Genomic DNA, 25,835 nt, shown 5'->3' with positions numbered 1-25,835 from the left:
TAAGCCTGAAACATCACTGAAGGCAAACATGACAAAACTAAAGCTGTTCTACTTTGTGCACATCTTGAAAAGGCAAGGTTTTTGGAAAAGACAATAACGCTGGGAAAACTAGAAGGCATCAGGAAAAGAGGATGGCCAGTATAAGATGTACTGACTCCATAAAAAAACAGTAGGTGTGATTCTACTGCTGAACAAGGTGGTTGAGGACAGGACATTGCAGACATCACTCATTCATAGAGTCCCCAGAAGCTACAGCAGACTCAACAGCATGCAGCTTTAACCAAGTGGAAATAATTATTCTAGAGAAGAGAGATTGGAGAGAAGACTACTTGTTTTTCTCTTCATCAGTTTTCTCCTTGACCTTTAAATTATGATTTGAGAGGCTATCTTCTCAAGAGAGATGGAGAGCTTACTTGGTGGAGTAATCAAGTATCAGAAGAGTCTGAGCATAATGTCAAGCTTCTGAGACCCCAGAAAGAACAAATATGCCCAGGGATAGAGCTGAGCTAGCAGCAGAAGCCTCAACAGAATCGGGAAGCATTAGGTGAGAGGCAAATTATTCCCTGTATTTGATGTGAGAATCAGTGCCTTATATTTGTAAAATTACTTGTTCACATCAGAGGGATACTTCACTGTTGCAGTGATACATGGTTTGCCATGTTTGTTCATCTTGCTATCTCTGGTGAGTGTAATGAAGCACAAAATAATTATATGGCTTCTGATCATTAATCCTACCTCTTGACTCATCAAGAGGTAATAATTCTCTATTACCACCTCTTGTTGAAAATTGCCAAACACAATGTTTAAGGAAAAATCCAAATGGAAAAGGGCACAGAGTTTACAGTTCAAATGAGGCACCTTCTGTGTGGGTTTGACTGCCTCTCCTTTCTAACTTGCTGCTCCACCAGAAACTTGGCAGGTGGTTAGGGGCTCCTCATCTTGTGTTCTGTCTCATAGCCGGCTGTCTATTTGGCTCTTCCTTCTGTTCAGTCAGAATTATCAGCAAAGACAATGGCCTAACAGATGCTGATATTCATCCTGGATCAGCCTATGTTGATTTTATGCTTATTAGTCTGAGCTAGTCACAGCCAGCTGGTTGCTGTTTGCCTTGACTGAGCAGTAGAAATATACACAACTGCAATGGCCCCTTGTGTACATATACACCCAGGTGCTGGCTGCCATAATAATTTCTCCCATAGAAAGAGGAGTTATTTTTGATTACTGATATTTTGAGGAGGTTTTTTTTTTGTTTTGTTTTTGTTTTTGTTTTTGTTTTTTATTCTTGGGACAGACACAGAGCAGGAAGAAAGGACCCAGTTTATTGGACAGATATATTAAAAAGAGACCCGTATTTTACTCTGCAGTAACTGGAGGAAAGAAAGCTAAAGTTTAACTTTGCTTATTGGTTTCCTCCTAATGGTGGTGAGAAATCAGTACAGGTTTTTTAAAAACCCATAAGCAAGCTGCCTTTAAGGCATAACAGATGAAATGCTTCCCGGGCAGCAGGTATCACACTGGCTAGTGCTTCAGTATTCACAACTTACTCCTTTATGCGTTTTCAACTGGCCAGTAAGCACTGGGACTTGCTGTGACCTGCTCCACTTCAGAAGGAGGAGCTGCCTGAAGGCTTTTAGGCATTGTCCTACCTAATAGTAAAACAAAATGGGAAGTCCTTTTCAGAACCACAGTTTAACTTTCTAGTCTAGCTGATGTTCTTGCTTTGATTTAGAAAATACTTAAACTTTTTTTAAGTTTTAAAATAGTTTACCTGACCTATAATATAATCTTTTCTTTCCTCTGCTGCTGTTTGGCATTAGCAATTTTTCTAATACCACCCTCCCTAAATTGCTTACCCATTCTTTCTTTTACCCCTTTTTGTTGAATAAACAACAGTATTTCCTAAGGTAAGTACATGTAATTATTCTCCTCACACTCATATTTCCATGAAATCATATTAAAAAGGAAATTGGAGTGGCTAAACATATGACTTATTTATTAGGCCTGTTCCAAGATTGCTATTAGATATACCCTAGACAGATGGAATAATATTTGCTTTCAGTTATATTTTAGGAAAAAAAATGTGAGATAGATATTATTAAAGTATTAAAACATCCTTGTTCTACATTTTAATGAATGACTGGATAAAGATACAGTTATAATTATCAATGTGTGTGCCATATATAAGAATATGCATAAAGAACAACAAATACATTTGATATCAGAATTAAAACTTGAAACTAGGTCAACAGACTAGAATGATAAACTCAAAATAGTAATTAAAAACTTGATCAATATAAATGTAAAATCCTTTAGATTCAGAAGAAAATGATTGCTTCACTTTAGTATCAGAACTCTTTTGAATTAAGAGGACTTCAGATTAAAAATAATGAATGTGTACTAAGAGTGGACCACTTCCAATTTCTTTACCCAAGGAAGACATTTCTGATAGTCATCACTCTTTTCCTTGAATCCAGGATAAAATTTTAGATCTTGCTCAACAGGATAACTAACAATTGATTCGAGTGGGCACTGGGGTTAAAACACTGACCTGCAGGTTTTTGACTCAGGGCTTGGTCCTGGCCACACAAGGACTAGAAGGTTAAGCTGTGTGACCTTAAAAAAAAAAACTTTCCCCTCTCCAGCCCTCAGTTATTATTTACTCACTTGTAAAAATGGTATTTCAACCATTGAATTCCTAAAATATTTTTAATTCTGATACTCTATTCTATATTTTTTGATAAAATCAGAATATAAATGTCATGCTCTGGATTTAAATTAATCAGTGCAATCTGAAACTGAACTACATCAAAAGAAACAAGATTTCTAGTATGAAATGGTAAGTGTGTATATAAGTGGATTTTTATATAATTTCCTAAATGTTATATTTGAAGAATGGTATCAGTGAGTTAGAGTTATACAGAAGAGAGAAATTAGATGATAAGGAATTTTTTAAAAAATGATGTATGAAGAAACTGGGTATGATTCTTCCCATACACACACAAAAAAACAAGTGGGTATAAGTCCCATTTTCTAATTATGAATAACTAGTAAATAAAATAGGCACTAATTTCTTCCTTTTATTTCTTTAGTTCTTTTTTAAGGTCTTGTTTATTTAGTTTTAGAGAGAAGGGAAGGGAGGTATAAAGGGGGAGAGAAATAGCAAGCAATGTGTGGTTGCCTCTCGCACACCCCTTCTGGGGACCTGGCTTGCAACCTAGGCATGTGCCCTGACTGGGAATCTAACCAGAGACATTTTGGTTTGCAGGCCAGCACTCAATTCACTGAGCCATATCAGCCAGGGTATAAATTTCTTCCTCTTAAAATATAAATAGGACCAAAGTTTCAGGCAGGCAGGTTTAATTCAATATATGGAATAATTTTCTGTATTAAAAAATTGTGCTGCAAAGGATCAGCAATCCTTTGAGCTCTCAAGGTGCACTCCTGATAATGGCTAAAGGTTTTGGAGATTTGACTGCGAGTCAGGCCCTGTCCTAAGTGCCTTAGTCATCAACACTTTTATTGACCCAATTGGGTAAGTACCCTTATGATCTCTGCTTTTAAAATGAGGACATGGTGGGCCAGAGAAATTGAGTAAGTTGTCAAATATTGCAAATGTAAATTTAGCAAATTGTCCAAGGTTGTCCAGGGTGGAAAAGGCAGGACTAGCCACAAAGCCTCAGTTCAGATTGTAAACTATTGTTCTTTACTGTTCACACTAAAAGCATGATTCTCATCTTCCTAAGTTATTTAAGAAGAAAATGGGAAATTTGAAATGTAAAATATCTAAAGCCCTTTCCCACTCTATGAGTAGTACTGATATAGAATTGTCCATATTTATCGCTTGAGTTCATGTAAATATAGATATTTCAAAGACTATTTTAAAATTTAAAAAAATTTTACTCTACCTTCCTGATAATATTCTTTATTTGTTCAATTTCTAAAAATCACTTGAAAATATAAATAGTGGCAATGTTAATCTTTATAGATAAAAATATTTAATATTATCTAATTTTATACATTTTTCTCCTGTTTGATGACTTTTAATAATATTAGCTAGGGAATTCAATCTTAAGAAGATATGAAGTATATCTATAAATGAAGTATAATAAAAATATTTTAAAAAATATCACTGCCTTTTTGAAGAAGTGTAACATATAACATCCCTTTCAAGTACAAAAAAAAAAAAAAGAAGTTATCTGTATTGCTGCATGGCACTTAAACTAGTCATAATAACTTTTACTAAATTCATACTTACTTTTTTATTGCTTATACTCACTAGCTAAATCACTTAATGATAACCCATAAAGCTTACAGGAAATCAAACTAATGAAGACAGGAAGATTGTAGTGCAAATGAAAGGCATGGGCATGCTGTTCTTTTCATGTAAAGATATAGCCCATCATTCTTTTTAGATACTTAGGCCTCCATTAGTTCCTCTACATTTTCTGGGACTTTGATGGTGTAGCAGTTCAAGACTTGGGAAAGCTGACCAGGAACTTCTGGTTTTCATATAGGCTCTGCCCAAGGAAATGAAATTGTATTTACTGATTTCTCCCTCTGCATCTTTTAGAATTATATGTATTTTATTTTATATACAATTAAATCAATAACAATGATATTAAGTAAGGTTATTATACCTACAATGTAGTAGATAATCCAGAGAATGATAGAGACTTTGACTCTGTAATCGGATTGAGTCTGTCAATACTGGTGCTGTAATTTTATTTTCCAACCCTTTTATCCCGCCTGGATCATCACTAAGCTTCCATGACCTCTGTGGATGAAGCTAGTACCCAGAGCATCATTCATCAAGCTGTTTTATCTGTTGCTACTCAGAGACACAGGAGTAGTTCTCTGGCATCTTTCCAAATAGAAGTTAAGCCTATGTTATGTTATTTATTTATTTTTTGGATGTTGCCCTTGCTTTGTGGTTGTCTTTTATTCTTTTTTTTTATTTTCTAACTTCTTATGGGCACACATCTCTTGATTGGCATATCTCTTAAATATCTTTCTATTTTATAGGTTTAGCCAAGTACCTTTTACTCACAAATTAAACTGTAATATTTATTATTTGTATTATATATACCTTACCCACATTTCCTCTCCTAACAATTGATCAATAAAAGGTGAAGAATACGTGGTTTCTCCTCAGTCAGAATAACATTAACCTTGGTTGGTATATGAGCTTTGATGATAACATTGGCCTGCAAGATTGCTGAGAGAAATAAGTGGAGAAAACAATATAAAAGAATGCTGTTTGAGTAAAAGACTATGATAACTTATATTGTGTATAAAGAAAGACATGTTTATTATTGGAAAAATAACTGAAATAATTGAGTTTCTCTGGGAGATTCATACTTTATATGCTGAAATTAAACACTTAAATCCTTAAAGTCGAGGTTTATGTTAGTTGTGGCTGAGTCCCTCCCTCCTAGGCCATCCATAGTGATTGGCACCTTGTAAGTGCTCATTAAATCAGTAGAATGGAAGACTAAATGAGTGTATAAGGTACAAAAACCACAGCCTGGCTGCCCAGTTGGTATGTCACATTAGTCATTGTACCTGAAGAACAATAGAACCAGTCAGGAAAAACATAATATGTAATTTTAGTCAGCCTTCCTGATGCCATTTTATAGATATATTTTACCATATATTTTTTAAAAGGCTTTGTTTACCATACTTCTTATACAAGTATATTTGCACATCAAGAAAATGTGTACCCTTACTTAGCTATATAGTCTTATATACTGCTCTTTGTTATTATTCTTGTGTCTCGCAAGTGCCATGGAATATACTAGATTAGATGATCTTGAACTTAATTCAAGTATTGAATATCTGATAATTTTATGATGTAAGGTTTTCCAATGGAAAAGATAAAATGCAATGTTTATGAAAGGGTTGAGAATCCCAGTCATATAAAATCATGGGAATTCAGATCTTCACTAGATTTTAGTATCCATCATGTTCAAATCCTTTAATTGTTGGGTAATTAAGTAAGGTTTCTGTAGACTCAATACAATGCTGGACAGCTACCAAGTGAGACAGTGGTAGAACATCATTTTTCTAGTACTGGGATTGTTATTATTATTTTTAATCAGCTTTGGTCTTCCCATAGAAATTCCACTGACTGTTACAATTCTATTTCAGAAGACTGTCCTAGGTTATGTTTTCATGGTTGTTTGGTTTGTGTGTGTGTTTATTTATTTTTTACATCAGCCACAATGATCTTGCACTGGTTCAAAGTAGCCAGTGAGTTTGTGTTTAGTAACTCCTGGCTCGAGTGATAGCAGTAGCATGTCAGGGCTGGGATTTAGTAAATCTACTAATGTTTGATATCTCTACTGTTCCTTCAAGGTACCTTTTACTAGCACCCAATTGCCTGCTAACATCAAGGTTGCCCCTAATCCATGTTTGTATGACAGTGCTAATTTTCAACATATTACCCCTGTTTCATAGTAAATTCCCATCAGCAAATTGGGAGCTGTTACAATAAAAGATAATCTGTGGCCCTGGATGGGCACATACCTTAATTACCCATTACTATTCTCTTTTACGCTTTGGATGTTCCATCAGGCAGCTGAAAGCAGTCACTAACCCCTGCTCCAGATTCATTCTAGAGGTTTCAGAGCCCAAAGCAAAAGTGGAAAATGGTGAGTTGCTTCCAAAAAAAGAGAACCTCTGGGGAATATTTGATGTGTTGCTAATTTATTTCCCTGGTGAGTGAAAGAACAGATGCTTTTGTACATTAAATCTCTTCATGTCCAATATTGTCTTAAATTTTCTTGGGTTGTAACCCTCAGTAACTTAAAATTATTCTTCTTTTCCATACAGATTTATATTTGTGTCTTTCAGGGGTTTTTTTGGCTTGTTCCTTTCCTTCTTTGTTTTTAGACAATATATTTTTTAGATTTTTATTTATTTATTTTTAGAGAGGGAAGGGAGGGAGAAAGAGAGAGAGAAAGAAACATCAATGTGCGGTTGCTGGGGGCTGTGGCCTGCAACCCAGGCATGTGCCCTGACTGGGAATCGAACTTTCGATGCTTTGGTTTGCAGCCCACGCTCAATCCACTGAGCTACACCAGCCAGGGCTTGTTTTTAAACAATCTTAATCTCATTTTCTGAGCAATTTTTTCTCTCAATTTTAGTATTATTTATATTATTTTTATTTAATTTTTCTATTTTCAGTTTTTCGATGAGACAGATTTAATGTCCTTCTTTCTTTATTAGATCCATTTAAATTTTGGAATTGGTACCTAACACCTAATACCATATCCTTTAGGATCCAAGATCTAGAATTTCAACTTCAAAATCTAATTTGGAATCTGTGGTGGGGGATCATTGGTGTTGCCAAATATTTGCTCAGGCCAAAAGGATTTTTTAAAAAACAATTACATATTTACTTTAGGTCTACAAGAGCACTCCTTAAATTGAATTCATTGAGAAAATTGTGAGAGAATACAAAAAGTGAAACTACAATATTTCTGAGGAATTTGTATTTGAGGGTAAAGAATTGAGTCCTAGCAATTAGAAAGTACCAACACACACACACAAACACACACACACACACACACACACACACCCCACTATTAGCTTCCAAAAATTTCCCAGGTTCCTCTTTTTTTTTTTGCACCCATTTCACTTCATTTTCTTTTAGAGCTTTCTCAGTTCTTTTCCTAGTTCTCTAAGTCTTGTCCCCACCCAACTCCAGGTATTTGGGGAGTAGAAACACCCTTTTAGTGATTGAGGGAGAGGTACATATAAAATGCATATTGTTTTGTAAAATACATTATAGGCTGCTGGAAATTTTATCAGAGAGTAAATAATTAAAATTCACCTGGAAAAGTTTGGAGCCACTGGAAATTTTAAAAGAAGAAGAATTTACAGGAGAGAAGAAAGAGAGCTTATGTATATTGTTGAAGAGATCATTAGAAGTAAGCTGGAAACCCATTCAGTTTAAGCCCAGAATTCCACTAAATATAAGTTAGTCAGATGTTACATTAAGAATCTCCTTGTGACTCTTCAAGGAGAACTTGCAAACACTGTATTTATTATATAGTAACTTTACCTAAAATGGCACAGAGGAAAAATTAAAACCACGTAACTCCAGTGAATTTAACATAATTTTACTAATTTATATTTCATAATACATTTGGATGCTATTGAGTTGAATCCTATGTTCAAATGCAGACAATAAGAAAATAAAATTAACATGATCTTTCAGCTGTGGGATTTGAGGTGTCTGTGGGATTTGCCAGATGCTTTGAAACAGGTTTCACCACACACTTTTCTCAATAGCTAAACCGTTAAAATGACTGCAAGAATGTTTCTCCCTGTTTATTGTTGTTTTTTTATTTGTTTGTTATTTCTCCCAGCCTTTTTTGCATCTGCATAATATATGTCAGCTTCTACTCCTCCTTCTGTAATACTTTGGTAAATTTGAGGGGAGTCCTGGATGCAGGACTAAAAGCAAAACAAAAAATAATATACTTATGAGCTAGGTGTTGGTTTTGTCACTGTCTTACTCTGTGAACTTTAGTGAGTTTTCCACTTTCCCTTCTATTCATAAAAAAGTTTAGAAAAGCACTCAAAATGGCAGTAATAGCTGTTATAAATATATATAATGCATATGAACTGGCTATAAAATATTTGATATTTGCTTAATTTTTCTTTGGGTTGTCTCATTGCTTATAGTTATATACTTTATATTTTGATTACATTCTCCAAATATTAGAATATTACTTGCCTTTGCCTGATCCCACTCAATTTGAAAAGCTATATATTTTACAACTTTACCATGACCTTCCTTCTCAGTCTTTTAGCCTAACCATTTTTGCTACATTATCTCAGTGCCTTTATTAATTTAAATATACATTTCTATTAAAGTGCATGTTACTATCTGGAGTCTTTATTCACTAGAGACTTGCAAAAAAGACCCCGTTATTGGAACTGGTGATGCTAACAATGCTAAAGAAGCAAACTAGAATGCTGCCTATTTGTTGTGCATTGAATGGTCCAGAAAAATCCAGCTGCTTTTCAAAATATTGCTCATTATGTACACTGCCATGGTCAAAACAGTTTAAAGCCTCTGGGAGTCTCATCTACATTGCCACAAATAAATTTAAACAATGTAGAAAACGAACAGATCAAAAATGTATCAGTCATTTAAAAATAGAAACTGTTTAATGCAAAGTTCATCTTCAAAGTTTTCATAACATCAAATACCAGTAGCTAAGTAAACCTATAACATGACTAGACAATTTTTTAAAAAGTCCAGGTGGAAAATAAACATCTAGTAACATGAATAAGCTCCCTAGTAATGAAAGACTTTCAAAGTAAAGCAACAAAAAGGTACATTTAAAACCTATTGAGTTAACAAAAATGAGGCTGGGGTAAAACTCGTGCATTTGTACCTTAGCTGGTGGCCCTGTCAATTGGCACAAAGCTTCTGAAAAGCAGTATTGCCATTCTGAAGACCTTGAGAACTGATTCTACACATTGATCTTTTAAATCTATTTTTAAATTAATTAAAAAACACAAAAGCAAAGCACAATTGTTTTCTCTAAGATGTTATTTGCAGCATTTAAAAAATTAGCAAAATAGTGAAAAACAACTTAATGATCAAAGTCTTACAGTGTATTATTAAATACAGAATAAAAAGGATCAGAGCCTCAAATTGTGTGAACATTATATATGTATGTGGTCAAAGACTAAAAGAGAAACAATTTTAAAAAGCTACTCTTCACCTAATATATTTTGATCATTATTTAGTTGGTTTTACTTTCAAATTTATTTATTTTTTTAAAGATTTTATTTATTTATTTTTAGAGAGGGAAGGGAGGGAGAAAGAGACAGAGAGAGAGAGAGAGAGAGAGAGAGAGAGAGACATCAATGTGCGATTGACAAATTTATTTTTATTACATTGTTTAAATAATACTTTATGTAAAGAGACACAATCTTAATGACATATAATCTTATTAGATTGCAACTTTTATAAATTGTATAATAAACTTAGCAGGAATATGTTGACAAGAAACTATAATCAAGGTAGCTTGCTTTTAGAATTCACAAGTGACAATTGTTTATAAAAAGATTAATTTTAGAAATACAGCTATTAAAAGAAAAGTATTAGTAAATCAAATTTAAACCTCTTCTACTTTAAAACTTGACCTAGCACTGAGTAAAGTTGAAGTATTAATCCTTATTGTAGTCATAAAATGACTGAAAATCAGCTTGTTGATAATGGAGAATTATGACCCCTACAATGTTCTTGTGATATTTTTTCTGTAAATGTTAACTCTGACTAATATGTAACCTCTAGATGAATAGCATGTTTATATAGGAATGCTAGGAATTACTGTAGAAAGATACAGACTCTAACCTTCAGGCACACCAGCTCCATGAGTTTTGCTGACCTTCTATGGAGCCAGGATGACATAAAGTCAGGATAATGTGAATCCAGGAGGATGCCCACTGGACCATCGCTTGCCTTATCGGAATGGACTGTGCTTCTGTACATAGAGAACTTTTCAACCCCCTTCCTTGATCTCTTTGTTCTATTCCCTCCTTATACAAATCTGGGCCTCCACTGAGATGTGAAGATGGGTTTTGATACAAGAGTCCCCCATCTTTCCAAGAGATGGGCTTTGTGACATGAATGCCCCATCTTCCAGGTGGCCAGCATCTGAATAAAACCACTTTCCTTTACATCAACATCTGCTTCTTGAGCATTGGCTTTTATAGCAGCAGGCATCTGGACCTGTGTTTGGTTTCATTGGTAGTATTGAGTTAGCTATATTTCACCAATTAAGCGTCAGTGCATTCTTATATGCCCTCTTTTACCTGTATTTACTTGTAACTTTTTCCTTTAAGTTACTCTTTTAGATTAGTTCAATATCAAAGAATAAATGTATGAATTTTTATGGATGTAAATGCTGCATATAAACATTTTAAGTATGCTACTTTGTAGTCTAAATACTCCTTTATAATTTCATATACATTTATTTTATTTTTCCCTTACTGAATATCCTGTGATAAATGCATTTTAGTTGCTATTTGAATTTCTAGACTTATTTTCCAATGTGAATTACATTTCCTTTCTATTTATCCTTCCATATCATTTTAAATTATAAATAAGTTAACCAAGGTGACAGCTTGGAAAAGCTCAATGTCTCAGGAAGTGCATGTTCATGTTTTTATCAATATCCTTCACACAAGAAAGTGGTTTTGGTATTCTTAAATGCCTAAATTATGACTGGAATAAAAATGTGAAAACTCAATAATCCCAAGTATGTGGTAGTCTGAAATAAAGACCTGAGAGTCTACTCATGGAAGGCAAAAGTCCTTCCTCCATAATTGGTACCCTTGCAATTGCCATGCAAGTTTCTACTGACATACCTGTGAATGAGATTCCATGCATGGGCAGGCTTTTTTCCAATGGTGTCTTAGCATGACATATTTGTAGGCATCAATTATCATTTTCTATGTATATGCTTGAAAACTTTATAACAACAAATATGTCATTCAAGGTCATGAATAAAAACACAAGTTGTGTTATTTTCAAGCACATCATTCAATAATAAATATAATTCACAATATCCCAGTGAGGTCAGACTAGACTGGTTCATTATTATAGGGCTCCATGTCCACATGAGGCCACATTGCTATTGGGAGCTTAGCACTGTCAGGGAATAGTTTTTATCCATTGTTTATGCATGGCAGCGTAGACTAACCTAAATAGCATTTGAACCTTCAAATGTATTGTTTTCATGTTAGTAGTTCATAAGTGAAACTTAAGTACCTTAAGACAGACATAAAGAAGAAAATGTATGCTTTAGGATTCCTCTATCTGTCCAAAACTTTATCTAATCCTTAGCAAATTCCAAATGTAGCAAATGAATATATTGTTTACCCATCGAAATGCTAAAACATAGACCAATTTAATCTCATTTTAAATTGAAAAAAGTGGAACACTCTACAATGGGCAGTACACAAGACATCTCAGGAAAACAGATAATTCCATAACTTCCTTCCTAAAAAATGTGTAGAATAACTCCAGGTTAAATTCTCTTCTTTCTCTCTTTCTTCCTGAATACATACAGACATACATATATAAAGAAACAAATATTAATTTCTAAATCTGCTTTGTTATTTTTTATAAAATCAGATTTTATGTATTCTTTCTTTGTTCTTATATTTATCTATAATTTTTGCTTTTAGTAAAATAAATATAAGTTTCTAGTATCTTCAGTATGGAAGAGAATTTGCACTGGATATTTGTTAAAAAAAAAGCAAGAAAGATTTCATTTGAGCTATGGCTACAAGAGAGAGAGAATTCAATAGAGAACTGAATTCAACTCCTAACACAGTGAAGAGAGCTGGGTATAAAGAATGTACAGATTGAGGGAGTCAGAAGATAGAAAATTACTAAGAAGAACTTCAGCAATTTCTTCTAAATTACATATAGCTAGATTATAGGTATAGACACAGATTATAGATATAGGTAGACATTGATTAGATATAAAGGGCGGAGGTCTGCATAAACAGGGCTTAGCAGGTTAGAACAAGGCCTAGTGAAGAAGATAAATACTCCAAAGAACCTGACTGAAGTTTGGTTAAGGAAGGAGGAAGTCTTGTTATCAGATAGCCATATATATTAATATATACTTAATATATAACACATGATATTATATATTAGTATATAACTTATATTAGTATCCTCACCATGAGGACATTTTTATTTTCATTGCTTTTTAGATAGAGGAGAAGGGACAGAGAGAAACATCAATATGAGAGGGAAGTGCCAATCCATTGTGTCCCATACACACTCAGACCAGGGATGATATGCAGCCAGACTGGGGACCATACCTGCAACCCAGATATGTGCTGAGACCAGGAAATGAACCCACACCCTTTAGGTTATAGAACAACTCTCCACCCAACTGAGCCACACCAGCCAGGGTCATTTTTCTATTTTAACAACAGAAATTTCCTTTAACAAAAAACTACTCTCTTTCCCAGAAAAATTTATGTAGGGGCCATCTAAAGTCAATAAACCAAATCTGTCTTCATTGATTTCTAAGTATCCCACAATTATTAAACTTCAATTACACAATTCTAAGCCCAAACACAAGTATTACATGAATTTATGAAGGAATAAATAAATGAGTGAATGACTCTCCCTAACTATTCCAAGACATAAAAAAGTACATTATTCTTTTTTTATTTTATTTTTAATCACAGTTTACATTCAGTATTATTTTGTATTTGTTTCAGTTGTACATCGTAGTGCTTAGACAGTCAGATAATTTATAGTGCCCCCCCCCAATATTTCCAGTACCCACCTGGCACCATACATAGTTATTACAGTATACTGACTATATTTTCTATGTTATACTTTACATCCCCATTACTATTTTGTAACTATCAGTTTATAGTTCTTAATGCCTTCACCTTTTACACCCGATCCCCCAACCCTGCCCTCTTCTAGCAACCATCAATCTGTTGTCTGTATCTATAAGTCTGTTTCAATTTTGTTTGTTTATGTATTTTGTTCTTTAGATTCTACATATAACTGGAACCTTAGATACTTGTATTTCTCTGATTTATTTTACTTAACATCATACCCTCTAGGTTCATCCAAACTGTTAAGATTTGGTAAGATTGCAAATGGTAAGATTTGGTAAAATTTGCAAATGTTAAGATTTCATTCTTTGAAAATACATACTCTGATGAGTTGTTTTTCATTTTTATATATATATTCTCATAATCCTGGAATAAGTTCATTTTAAACTTAATTAAAATGTCTATATTGTGAATTTTAAAGACTATTATAATTTTAAATAAGAAAACTTTCCTAAAAATTCTTTTTATCAGAGATACTCTTGCTTTACCCAGGTGAAATACCTATGTTCCTCCTACATATTTACAAATTTTTCACCTCTTAAATCATTATGTGTGTTATTTTTTATTTGAAAGTCTTCATGTTTCAAAATACAGTCCTCTCATTTTGTATTGTCTTGTAGTCTTCCAGCTTTGATCTGCTTTTGATTTAGTTTTTATTTTTCTTGCCAGCACAACCCTGACAAGAAATTTTAAAAAGCGTTTCTCACTCTTCTCTCTCCCTCTCTCCCTCTCCCTCTCCCTCTCCCTCTCTCTCTCTCTCTCTCTCTCTCTCTCTCTCTCTCTCTCTCTCTCTCTCTCTCTCTCTTTCTCTCTCTCTCTCTCTCTCTCTCTCTCTCTCTCTCTCTCTCTCTCACACACACACACACACACACACACTTATTTATTTTTGGTTACTTTCTCATCATTCTGTGTTTAAGACCATGGCGCCTGAATTTCAGGTCCAAGCTTGCCCAACTTACTTCCCCTGATTAAATAGTTTAACATTTGTATCTCTCAGTTACTTATATCTATAATGAAGATGATAATAGATTCTGCTTCACAGAATTTTGGGGAGGTTATTTCATAACAAGTGCTTAAATTAGAGCCTAGCACACACTAAATTATTCAAGAAATGATATGTTTGTATTGAACTCTTAGTAAATTATCTTTTCAAAGATTGGGGACTATGTTCAATTGTTCTCATATAATTATTTTACAAATTAGTGCACATAAAACTTTTTACTAAAATTGTTTAAAGGAATATTGTTTCCACTTCAAACTCATACTCTTCTCTTCCTTTATTCTCACTCAGAAAACCACCTCTGTTTCCCATGGACTGTCTATCATAGTTCTCACAGTGGCTGTTCTAATACTTTCTGAGACTTTCCACACTAGCCAATCACACCATGATATTTTTTACTCTAAAACAACGACCTTGCTTCCCACCTCACTGTCATTAAGCTTATGTTTCTCTTTGAATAATTTCTTTTTTAAAAGATTTTCTTTTATTTTCAGACAGAGGGGAAGGGAAAGAGAAAGAGAGGGAGGGAAATATCAATGTGTGGTTGCCTCTTGAGCACCTCCCACTGGGGACCTGGCCCACAACCAAGGCATGTGCCCTGACTAGGAATTGAACCACAGCCCTTTGATTCACAGGCCAGCACTCAATCCACTGAGCTACACCAGCTAGGGCTCTCTTTGAATTATTTCTACATCACAGTATTCTTGAACTACTCACTTCTCTCTTGTTTAATAATAATTTTTCCTCTGTTTTTCCAAGTGTGTTGCATGTATCACCTTCTTTAGTTTGGTAGAAAGTTGTTCCCTTTCCATCTACAGTCCTTGAGACATCTTTTAAATTCACTTGCATTTTTAAGTTCTCCATCCTGGCTTAGTTTTGCTTATTTATTCACAAGTTTTCAGATCCTTGTCTTGAACTTACCTTCTTTCCATATTACCCACATTTTCCTTTTATTTCTTAGAGCTATCTTTTTCTGCTATGCTGGTTGACTGAAACTGCTCTCATGGAACTTATGGATGTCAATGAGCAAATCCTTCCCATTCCTAAATTTCTTAATGTTGATAGTGCAATGTTTTGATCTTTCCTCCTTCTTTCATTTTGCCCCTAAGTATCATTTGTTGAAAACCAGCCAGGTAGCAGTTTTTATAATCAGAAAGGTACAATTATCTATAACAAATGATCGCTGTTACTCAAGGATTCCCTATCTAGTAGGTGAGATATATAGTTAATTTCTCCTTAATTCAAAAAGAAAATGATCATTCCACTGCGGGTGATGTAAAATAATTTTATTTCTTTGCTACAATACCTTTATACCTTTTTTTTTTCAGGATTGTTATTTGGGAGCTATAGTATGGCTGTCCTTTTATTTTGATAGCACTTGCAATCTAATGAAGGTATTTTGTCTTAGAAAGTGTTAATCAGCTCTGCACAATGATTATTGGTTGCACAGTGCTCAGAGGTGAAGGACACCTTTGATAATCCACATACGTAGGTGTATTCAAAGCTACATGGATGCCTTAGGATTTATTTATCTTTGTGTGTGTTGATGCACCCACACAGGAAACATATATTTGCATTTTAACCCAAGGCTAAGACAAGTTTATTGGAAAGAGCATTGGCTAGAGATTAAGGAGATTATATATCTAATCCTGGCCCTGGAGATCATTAGCTGAACTAAAGGAAATCTCTTAATTAGTCTGGGCTTAAATATACCCATCAAAATAAATTAGCTCAGAACTTGAGCATTTTCTCTTCTTTGTTTACATTTGTGTCCTAGATGACCTCAACCATCCACCTGGTTTTAAATACCATAATTGCACTGACTACTTTCAAATATATAATTCCAACACAAGACTTTTTTTCTCCTGAAATCCAGTGCTATATATTTAATCTACTCTTAATTGTTGCCTCCAACTGAACATCTATTAGAATTTCAGGATTTTAGGGTCCAAAAATGAATGCCTAATGAATCTGAAGTATTCCCCCTGTTGGCAAATATCAACCCCAAAGCACCTGAAGCAATCTATGTCTACTTCAAAATTGCCTCTTTCTTTATTGTAGCTTGGAATATGGTAACTCTTTTTACATATGTATAGACCAAAAACCATAGAGTTGTCCTCTATGCCTTATATACTCTTATAACTCACATCTGATCTGAGAGCACATACTCATTATTTTATTTTTAAAATAAATCCAGAATCTGACCTCTTATTACATTTATACAAAACAGCTTTAGTGATCCTTTAAACATTTAGATGTAATCATGTCATTCTGCTGTATTCAGAATTCAATTATATTCACAATAATAACATAAATCCTAATCATGCTTACACAACTATAAATAATCTTAGCCTTTACCACCTCTTCAATTGGTCTTTAACCATTCTTGTCTTCATTTGCTTGCTCTGGACTCTTCAATGTCCCTCATACACTCATATTCACCAAATATAGTCCCTGCCCAGTTGAGTGCATTTACCTGTTTTCCTCCTCTAGCATATTCTTTTCCATTTTATTACTGGCTTTTTTCTACCTTCCCCTAGGTCTATCCTCAAATACCACTAACACTGAGAATGTTTCCCTAACACCCTCTGGGATGCTATAGCTCTTTTTTCTGTTCTGCTTTTCTTTACAATGCTTATCACTATACCTATATTTATACACATATAGATATAATAATATATGTTTATATATATGCATATACATGCATAATATAATGTACACACAAACTTTTTTCTTAAACTCTTTATCTCCTTAGGGACATGAAAGCATTATGGGGACAATGTTATCTCTGGTTTTCTGCCAGGACAGGAACATAGTAGTACTCAACATTAATAAATAACTCATTACCCAAGGAGAGCAGAAAGGCCTTCACAAGGAAGGTGGTCTTATACATCAAATTTGTTTTTACCCAATAAAATAAAGGGGAGCATTATAGGAGGAAGGAATAGCAGACTAGCAGTACTCATATTTTATTTCATATTTAATTTGGAAAAAGAACAAACAATAAAATATGGCAGAAATAGCTACATAGACCAAATAGCATACATTACTACTAGATTTCTTTTAAGCTTTATGAAGGCAACAGCCACAGGAGGAATACCCTGGGTTTAAGCATAACATGGCTTCAAAGATTTTCTTATTTTTCTTTTTACTCCAAAGGATAACCAAGATAAACTTCTTCTAGAAGGATAATACCTAGTAAATACAAAAAAAAATCTCCTTTTATCATAAAAGTAAGAGTGACTAACAAAGTATTAGGATAGATGTTTATACATGTGGTGAGATAAAGTCATACTTAGTGATTTCATCATGTCTAATTTCCAACAAGCAGTTCTCAATAATAAATAATATAATGTCTTCCATTTGTAGGGCACTCTATAGTTTTCAAAATGTGTTCACTTTCATTATCTCATTTTATATTCCAATCGTCTATTACCAGGCATCACAAGTATTGCCACTCTCAGTAGGCTGGTTAAGCAGCAGTTCTGTGTGTGTGTGTGTGTGTGTGTGTGTGTGTGTGTGTGTGTGTTTCAAGGGAAAGCAGTGGATAAATACATTTATTAATGAGAGAATGAAAACTGTGAGCAGAGTTGTAAGCGAGATGCTGTTAGAAAGCAGATGGACCAAAGGCTATTAGGCTGACCTAAACCTAAAGAAGGTTAAAAGGATGCTTAATCAGAATTGCCTTTGAAGGGTTTTTTTTTTAAGTGGGACTATCTGGCTGAGAAGATTAGAAATGGGTAGGTTATTTGTATTGTTGTCCTTCATGATTGACATTTTATAATGTTTCAGAATTTTAAGGGAACTGTTATCATTAAAATTAGAACACATGCATTACTGTGAGGTATCAAATGAGAAATTCTAAGGATGTTTGACATATGTTGTTGCTTGGAGAAAGTCTAAAGTACAACATGACTCACTCTATTGTTCAGGAAAGATCAATGTAAAGATGTATTTAAATATTGATTACAAAATGGGTGAAAATGTGAGGCAAGTCTGTTTTATTCAGATACTGACAATAAATAAAATAATAGCTGAAATTTGTTGAGCATTTACTATATGCCAAATAGTATACTAAAAATAACATAGACATTTTTTTACAACCAACCTTCAGGTAGGCACTGTTATTTTCCCTTTTAAAGGAAACTTAGAAAGATTAAGCAGAATGTTCAAAGTTGCAGGAATGTTTTGTTACAGAACTCGAATTCAAACAATAGTCAGTATAAGTAGAAAGTCCAAACTCTAGCTATGACATTATTGAATATCTTGATTGCTGAGGTGGTAGAATAATGCCTCCTCTTCCCAATAATACCTGTGTCCTAATCCCTGGAATATTTACTTTCTCATAGTTCTGAAGGCCAGAGTTCAAGCTCAAGATGTCAGCAGGACTGTTTTTTTTCTGGAGGTTTCACCTTGGCTTTCAGATGGTTGCCTTCTCCCTGTACCCTTACATAGTCTTCCCTTTGTGTGTGTGGTGTACCCTTAGTGTCTCTTTGTATGGCTGAACTTGCTCTCCTTATAAGGAGACCAGTCAGATTAGATTATACTCACCCTAATGGCCAAAAACTGTAAGAAAAAATATGTTATATAGGCATTCAGGCAGGTAATTGGTAAAACCATAGTGGAGGTTTTATTTGTTTGTTTGTTTGTTTGAGGGGAAGATTTGTGATGTTTATGGTATTTGAAAGTTTTTAAAACATTATATGTTCTGATCATTCTTTTTTCTTCCTGAATTAATATATATTTTTAATATAATGTGTATTTCTGTGTTTGATTCCCATAAGGAAGACACCTGAACAATAAAAGCTTTAATCACTATAAAACCTGCATATTCCACTGCCTAAAAGACAAGAGAAAAATCATAAAATCATGGGACTTTCCTATATTTAACCCAGAGATATTTTAAAAGAAATGACAAATAAAAATAATTTGGGGTAATTATGTCACAAATCAAATTTGTTCAATATACTGCTATCCTTCCTCAGGTTGGTGCTGCATCTTTATGAGCATCTTCTCCTGGAGGATTTGGAACAGGTCTCTTCGATCAAGTACCATGGGGTTCTTCCTGGGGTAGAACTTACTGTGCTACTGCAACCCTATTTCATAAAATATGTATATATATCCTACCAAACTGCCCAAATTGAGTGATCTCTCTTCCCCCTTTTAGACATAGTCTATGTGTTTTTAACAATTGTGGAAAATGCTGCCCTGGCTGGTATGATTCTGTGGACTGAGCTCTGGCCTGTGCACCAAAGGGTCACTGGTTCAATTTCCATTCAGGGCACATGCCTGAGTTGTGGGCCAGGTCCCCTGTTGGAGGTGTGTGAGAGGCAACCACACATTGATATTGCTCTCCCTCTCTTTCTCCCTCCCTTCTCCTCTCTCTAAAAATAAATAAATAAAATCTTTTTAAAAATAAAATACAATGGAGAAGTATATTATTTAATTCAAAATGTAGTAGGCTACTTCAGGAATCTGGCAGGTGATTCCTTTTCTTTTTTGTCATTTATTTATTATAGTTAGATGGAATTAAGATGATCATAAAATAATTTCAATCATACCAAAAGCAAGTCTCATTACACAAGCATAAATTTATTGATTTTATTAAATTCAAGAATTTAGAATAGCGGTAGTGGTTTCCCATCTCGTAGGGAAAGGGCATGTTTTTGTAAACTTGTATAATGTCATCTGAAGGTGTTTGTCTTTTTAAATATATACTTCTTACTACAGGATTGGGTAGGAAAAACAAACTTAACATTAGGTTGTTTCACATACTTCAGAAAATATTAACAGAAAAATAAAAAAGATGTTCTTTATTTCAAAGATATGTCAGAGCTACTAAAAAGATTGAGAGTTGGGTGTGGAATTCTAGGTATTAGATGAAAACTAGGCCATAGAGTATTTTTGAGGTCTTGATGAAGTCATATCCTATTTTGTCTGTGTATGTTTATAGAATAAAATCATTAATCTGGTCAAAATGAGAAAAATATATCAGGCATTAAGTGTTTTAAAGATTATATTCCAAGACAAATTTGTTGATTTATTTTACTGCTATTAAATTGCCTTTGAAGAAGAAATAATGTCTTTACAATAATGATGCACCAAATAACCTAAATTTTGTTAGCAAAGTGCTCTTGTTTTGCATTACTTAAATTTCAAGTCTGTAAGAGAATGATTTTTAAAATGTTGAAATGTTTTTGTATACATCATCTGTGCTGCTGAAATGTGCTTGCAAGTCATATTTACTCGCAGACATGTCAGGGGTGTGGCTAAGAAGGGGGGCTCTGGAGCTCGTGGTAATTGGGATGGATTCCTATTTCTGCCATTTATTACCAGGGCACTCAGTGTCTTCCAGCTGCCATGTTAACATTTAGAAACAAGGACTGTGAAAACTATCATATTTCATTATTATCAGGACTAAATGACAAACAAAATATGTAAAATATTAGAAGTAACTGTCATAGAGTAAACACTAATTTTAGTTTTAAAAAAGCATTCAGTTTTTTCACATCCAGTATGATATTGGATAAGGGTTTGTCATGTATGGCCTTTATTATGTACCCATTTTACTACCCATTTTATTGAGTGTTTTAATCATAAATGGATGTTGTATCTTATCAAATGCTTTTTCTGCATCTATTGATAAGATCACATGACTTTTATCCTTTATTTTGTTAAAGTTATGTGTTACACTGATGGTTTGCATATGTTGAACCATCTTTGAGGCGCTGGAATAAACCCCACTTCATCATGATGTAGTATTTTTTTAATGTGTTGTTGTATTCAATTTGCTAGTTTTTTTTTTTTTTTAGGATTTTTATGTCTATATTCATCAGAGTCATCAGAGATATTGGGCTGTATCTTTCTTTTTGTGTGTTATCCTTGCCAGGTTTTTGTATCAGGGTTATGTTAGCCTTATAAAATATGTTAGGAAGTGTTGCCTCTTCTTTAATTTTTGGAAGAGTTTGAGAAGGATAGGTAATCAAATCTTCTTTGAATGTTTAGTAGAATTCACTAGTGAAGCCATCTGGTCCTGAACTTTTATGTCTGGTCTTGAAATTTTAGATGGTTGCTTCAATTTTCTCACTGTTAATTAGTCTGTTTAGATTTTCCAGCTCTTCACTATTTAGTCTAGGAAGGTTATATATTTCTAGGAACATATCCATTTATTCTTGGTCATTGAATTTAGTGGGACACAGTCTTTCATAGTATTCTAGTATAATCTTTTGTGTGTCTGTGCTGTATCTGGTAATTTTTCCTCTTTTCTGATTTTTGTTAAATTGAGGGGGTTTTTTTCTTAGGGAAGTCCAGCCAGGGGTTTATTAATTTTATTAATCTTTTCAAAGAACCAGCTCTTTGTTGTATTAATTTTTGTGTAGAATTATTTTCTCTACTTCATTTAGTTATGCTCTAATTTTTATTATTTCCTTTCTCCTGCTGCTTCTGGGTTACTTTTGTTGTTCTTTTCCTAGTTCTTTAAGATGTAACACATGGTTGTTTACTTGGAATTTCTCTTGTTTCTTGAGATAGGCCTGTAATGATAAAGACCTCCCTCTTATAGCTACTTTTGCTGCATCTCAGAAGTTTTGATGACATATTACATAATAGCTAGTTTTTTCTCTCACTTCATCATTCTTTTCTCAATTATATTAAATAAAATTTTATACGCAATTTTTGGGACAATGTGTGCATGATTTAATATTATATGAAAGAATGTGTGTTTCAAAATACCCATTAAAATTGAATAATTTCATATAACTAATTTTTAAAATCTGTGAAGAAATTATTTCACATTTTAAAACCATTATTATTTGTGAATCCAAGTTCCTCAATCTCCAGTTTCTTTCTTCTTTCTTTCTCTTTCTTTCTTTCTTTCTTTCTTTCTTTCTTTCTTTCTTTCTTTCTTTCTTTCTTTCTTTCTTTCTTTCTTTCTTTCTCTCTTCTTTCTTTTCTTTTTTCTTTTCTTTCTTTCCTTTTTGGCGGGACTTGTCTTACATTGCCCTAGGTTACTGTTTTAAGAAAGATTGCCTCTGAGGCAGAAAGTACAGGCCAAACTCATATCATTTTTTTGGAACAGTAAAGGTAACAATGAGTGAACTTAATCATGTAAAATGTGCATGTTGAGGGGCAAAATGAAGTTATTTTTACATTTGACACAAAGGTCAGTGATAGGTCAAAAAGATTCCTTCTTTTTCCCCTTGCACCACTCCTATCCTGTGGCATGTTATGGAAGTTAATGGATTTTGAGAAGCAAACTGGACTCTCTGGTCTGAAGGGAAGGGGGCACAGAAGAACAGAGGGACATATTAAAAATTCAGCATTTTAAATGGATAAATGGAACTCATTTAGTGTAAGAGAGAACTGAGATTCTGTAAAGTGACCCTTAAAGTATCAGATTCTCTCCATGATTTAGAAATTATAAATAAATAAGCTTCCTTTATATATAAAGCAATATTAAAAAGTACAATAATTTTAAATGTAATTATATAGATTAATATTTAAATAATCTTATTTTACTTTGATCAAATACATAAAATGTTTAAGGGTAAAATTTATAGCCTTTTCAGCAATGTTTTTGAATGGATATTAGGTTTTTTATGAAATTTGATTTTTGAGAAAGTGATCAAGCCTTTACTTTCCGTACTCTACTTATTAGTTACAATTATAATACTGCTTATGTATTGGTTATTGACTATACATTTCTATTGTTTTTGAATAGTTCCTTCTTCCTTTTCCAGTAGAATTTGGACACCTGATATATGAGAAAATAGATATGAAGATTCTATCTGCAAGGTCACATTACTGATTGGAGAAGGTGAAAGTCTAAGCCTTGTGTGTAGCTCCTTAGGCTGCTCTCTTACCCAGACCACTGACGGGCAGAATGCCCGTGGTTTATTTTCTTCACAGTTTGTAAATTACTAAGTATTTTTGTTCCTGCTTTAATCTGGATTTGTACCTCATGCTCTGATTAAGATTATTCCAGAAGGTTGATCTGCCAGTGAATAATTACTGTTGAAAGGCTTTTGAGATGCAAAAGCATTTAGAAAATGTGTATTTAAGATTAAAATGAATGTATTCAAATCCTTAAAAAATATGGACTTTCAATTCTTGAATATTGGTAAGATAAGTTAAATGCTATCTGTGAAAAAGGGCAGATCAAATTATAGATGTTTTGGATTTCTGGAAGGAATAAGATTTCAGAGGAATTTGTTTTAACAAGCATCTTTTATTACATATTTCAAAAGAATCAAAAGTGCTAAAAAAGAAAAAGACAAACTACCAGAAAACCTTTCATTTTATAATTATAACAAGATTATTATATTTTTCTATTAGTCCCTGAATTACAGTTAAGGATCAAAGCTGAGCACTGAGAGCAGTGAATACCAAGTATTCTCAGTTAACAGGGAGTGCAGTCGTTGGGGACAAATAATTCTCTATTTTCTTTTGGCTTTAAGAGGTACCATAAATGGTCATACAATCTTCAACATCATCCCACACTCAAATCAATATGACAGGAGAACTGCAAAGAGAGAAGCCTACAGTCTTTGAGGCAAGCAGAAGTCAAGGGAACAGAACAAAGAAGAAGACCTCAAGAGACATATTTGTTTGGCCAGCAAACTTGCTGACCTGCTCCTGCATTAAATAGGAAAAAAAGGACCAGAAAACAGATAGTAGAATAAAGAGCAGAGGAGGCTACACTTCTCACATTTGCTATTTAAACTTGCATACATGAGGAGTTTTCTTGAGTCAAATACAGTGTAAGATAGCTGGGTTCTGTCTTCCCAATTTTCCACCCAATAAGTATATCCACTGACTGAAAGTACCCAAGCAATGGTGGAGTAGATTTCTTCCACATTAGGAGACAGCAATGAGGAAGCCATTTTCCATTATCTACACAAAGAAATCTACACATTTATTCTTATAGAAAACCAGGACTCGATGGTTGCCACACATAGCCATTTCTCTTTTGTGTGAATGACCCAGTCCAACAAGTGACTTTCATTTTTTGGTGTAAACTGACACCATTTCAGCGTGAGCCAGAGAAGCAGAAGTGTGAGCAGAGAGATGCTTGGTAGCTCAAATGATCATCACACCAAAAAAATTGATCATAACACAAAGAGAGCTCCAGTGTAAGTTTGGATTAGAGCTGAAAAAGATGCACAGCAGAGAATCTTCCTGAGGAGAAGTACTTAGGGAAATCCAAAGTTAAAAGGGGAGACAAAAGCAAGAATGCTAGAATTTGAAACTGGTACTCACAGCTAGAGCAAACAATAAGCAGAGCCCAACTCCTAGTTAGTTTAACACAAATCCTCACACTAAAAGCCTATTTAGCTCAATTGCTGTTACTGAATACAAGATACCAGGTGTTCAACAACAAAAAAATTATATTAAATTTAACTCCAGACCAAAATTCTGTGTATGATATTTTGGGTTCAGTCAAAGGCAATTACAGCTTTGCGTGGTGGTTCTGTGGGGGCAAGAGGCTGCCCTGCTCACACAGACTTGGTGCACAGCCAGAGATTGTATTTCTCTAGGAAGAGTTGGAGTCATGTGCTTAGAAACTCCCTCCCTGAGACATATCTGCATTCCCAGCCCAGACACCTCCATTTTGAGACCCCCATTATTGGGGGCTTTGCTGATATATTTCCCAGGTGCCTCCTCTGAGACTTCCTTATCACAACATCTTTGCTGAGGCACTATTTTCCCACTCTGAATCATTACTTTTCCACAACTTCCCCCTCCCTTTATTCTTCCTTCTGAGTAGCTAGTCTCATAAAAAGGGGCCTTTCGTTCAGAGCTCCTTGCCAGTGAGATTATTCCCCTACCTGAGCTGCATATACTCTCATCATCACTGTGTTGTTCTGTGGGAAAAATTGGAAGAATATATTTGCCAGCATCTATTTTTGCCTCCTGATTACACTGTGGAAGTAAATACATAAAGCTTTAACAAATTTGAAAGAATTGATATCATATAAAATATGTTCTCAGACCACAATGGAATTAAATTAAAAATCAACAGAAAGATAATTGAAAATTTTCCAATATTTAGACATTAAAATATATTTTAAATAAATATTTGAGTCAAAATAGAAATTTCAGAAATTAATAAATGTTTTGAATTAAGTGAAATTTAAAGGCAACTTAACAAAATTTATAGCATGAAGCAAAAGCAGTGCTTATAGAAAAAGCTTTAGCATTAACTATGTATATAAGAAAATAAAAAAAATCTCAAATTAATAACCTAAGCTTCCACATCATGAACTAGAGCAACAAAAATGGTTTAAGTTTACCTAAAGAGAGCAGGAAAAAAGTAAAATAACATTTAGAGCAAATAAATAAATAAATTAATTAAATTCAAAACAGAGAAGTAAAACAAACAAAACCAAATTTCTTAAAAAATGAAATAAAATTTACAAATTTGTGGCTATGCTCA

The sequence above is a fragment of the Phyllostomus discolor genome, chromosome 2 (assembly GCF_004126475.2).
Source record: "Phyllostomus discolor isolate MPI-MPIP mPhyDis1 chromosome 2, mPhyDis1.pri.v3, whole genome shotgun sequence".
Classification (NCBI taxonomy): Eukaryota; Metazoa; Chordata; class Mammalia; order Chiroptera; family Phyllostomidae; genus Phyllostomus; species Phyllostomus discolor.
Note: the sequence above shows the minus strand (reverse complement) of the source record.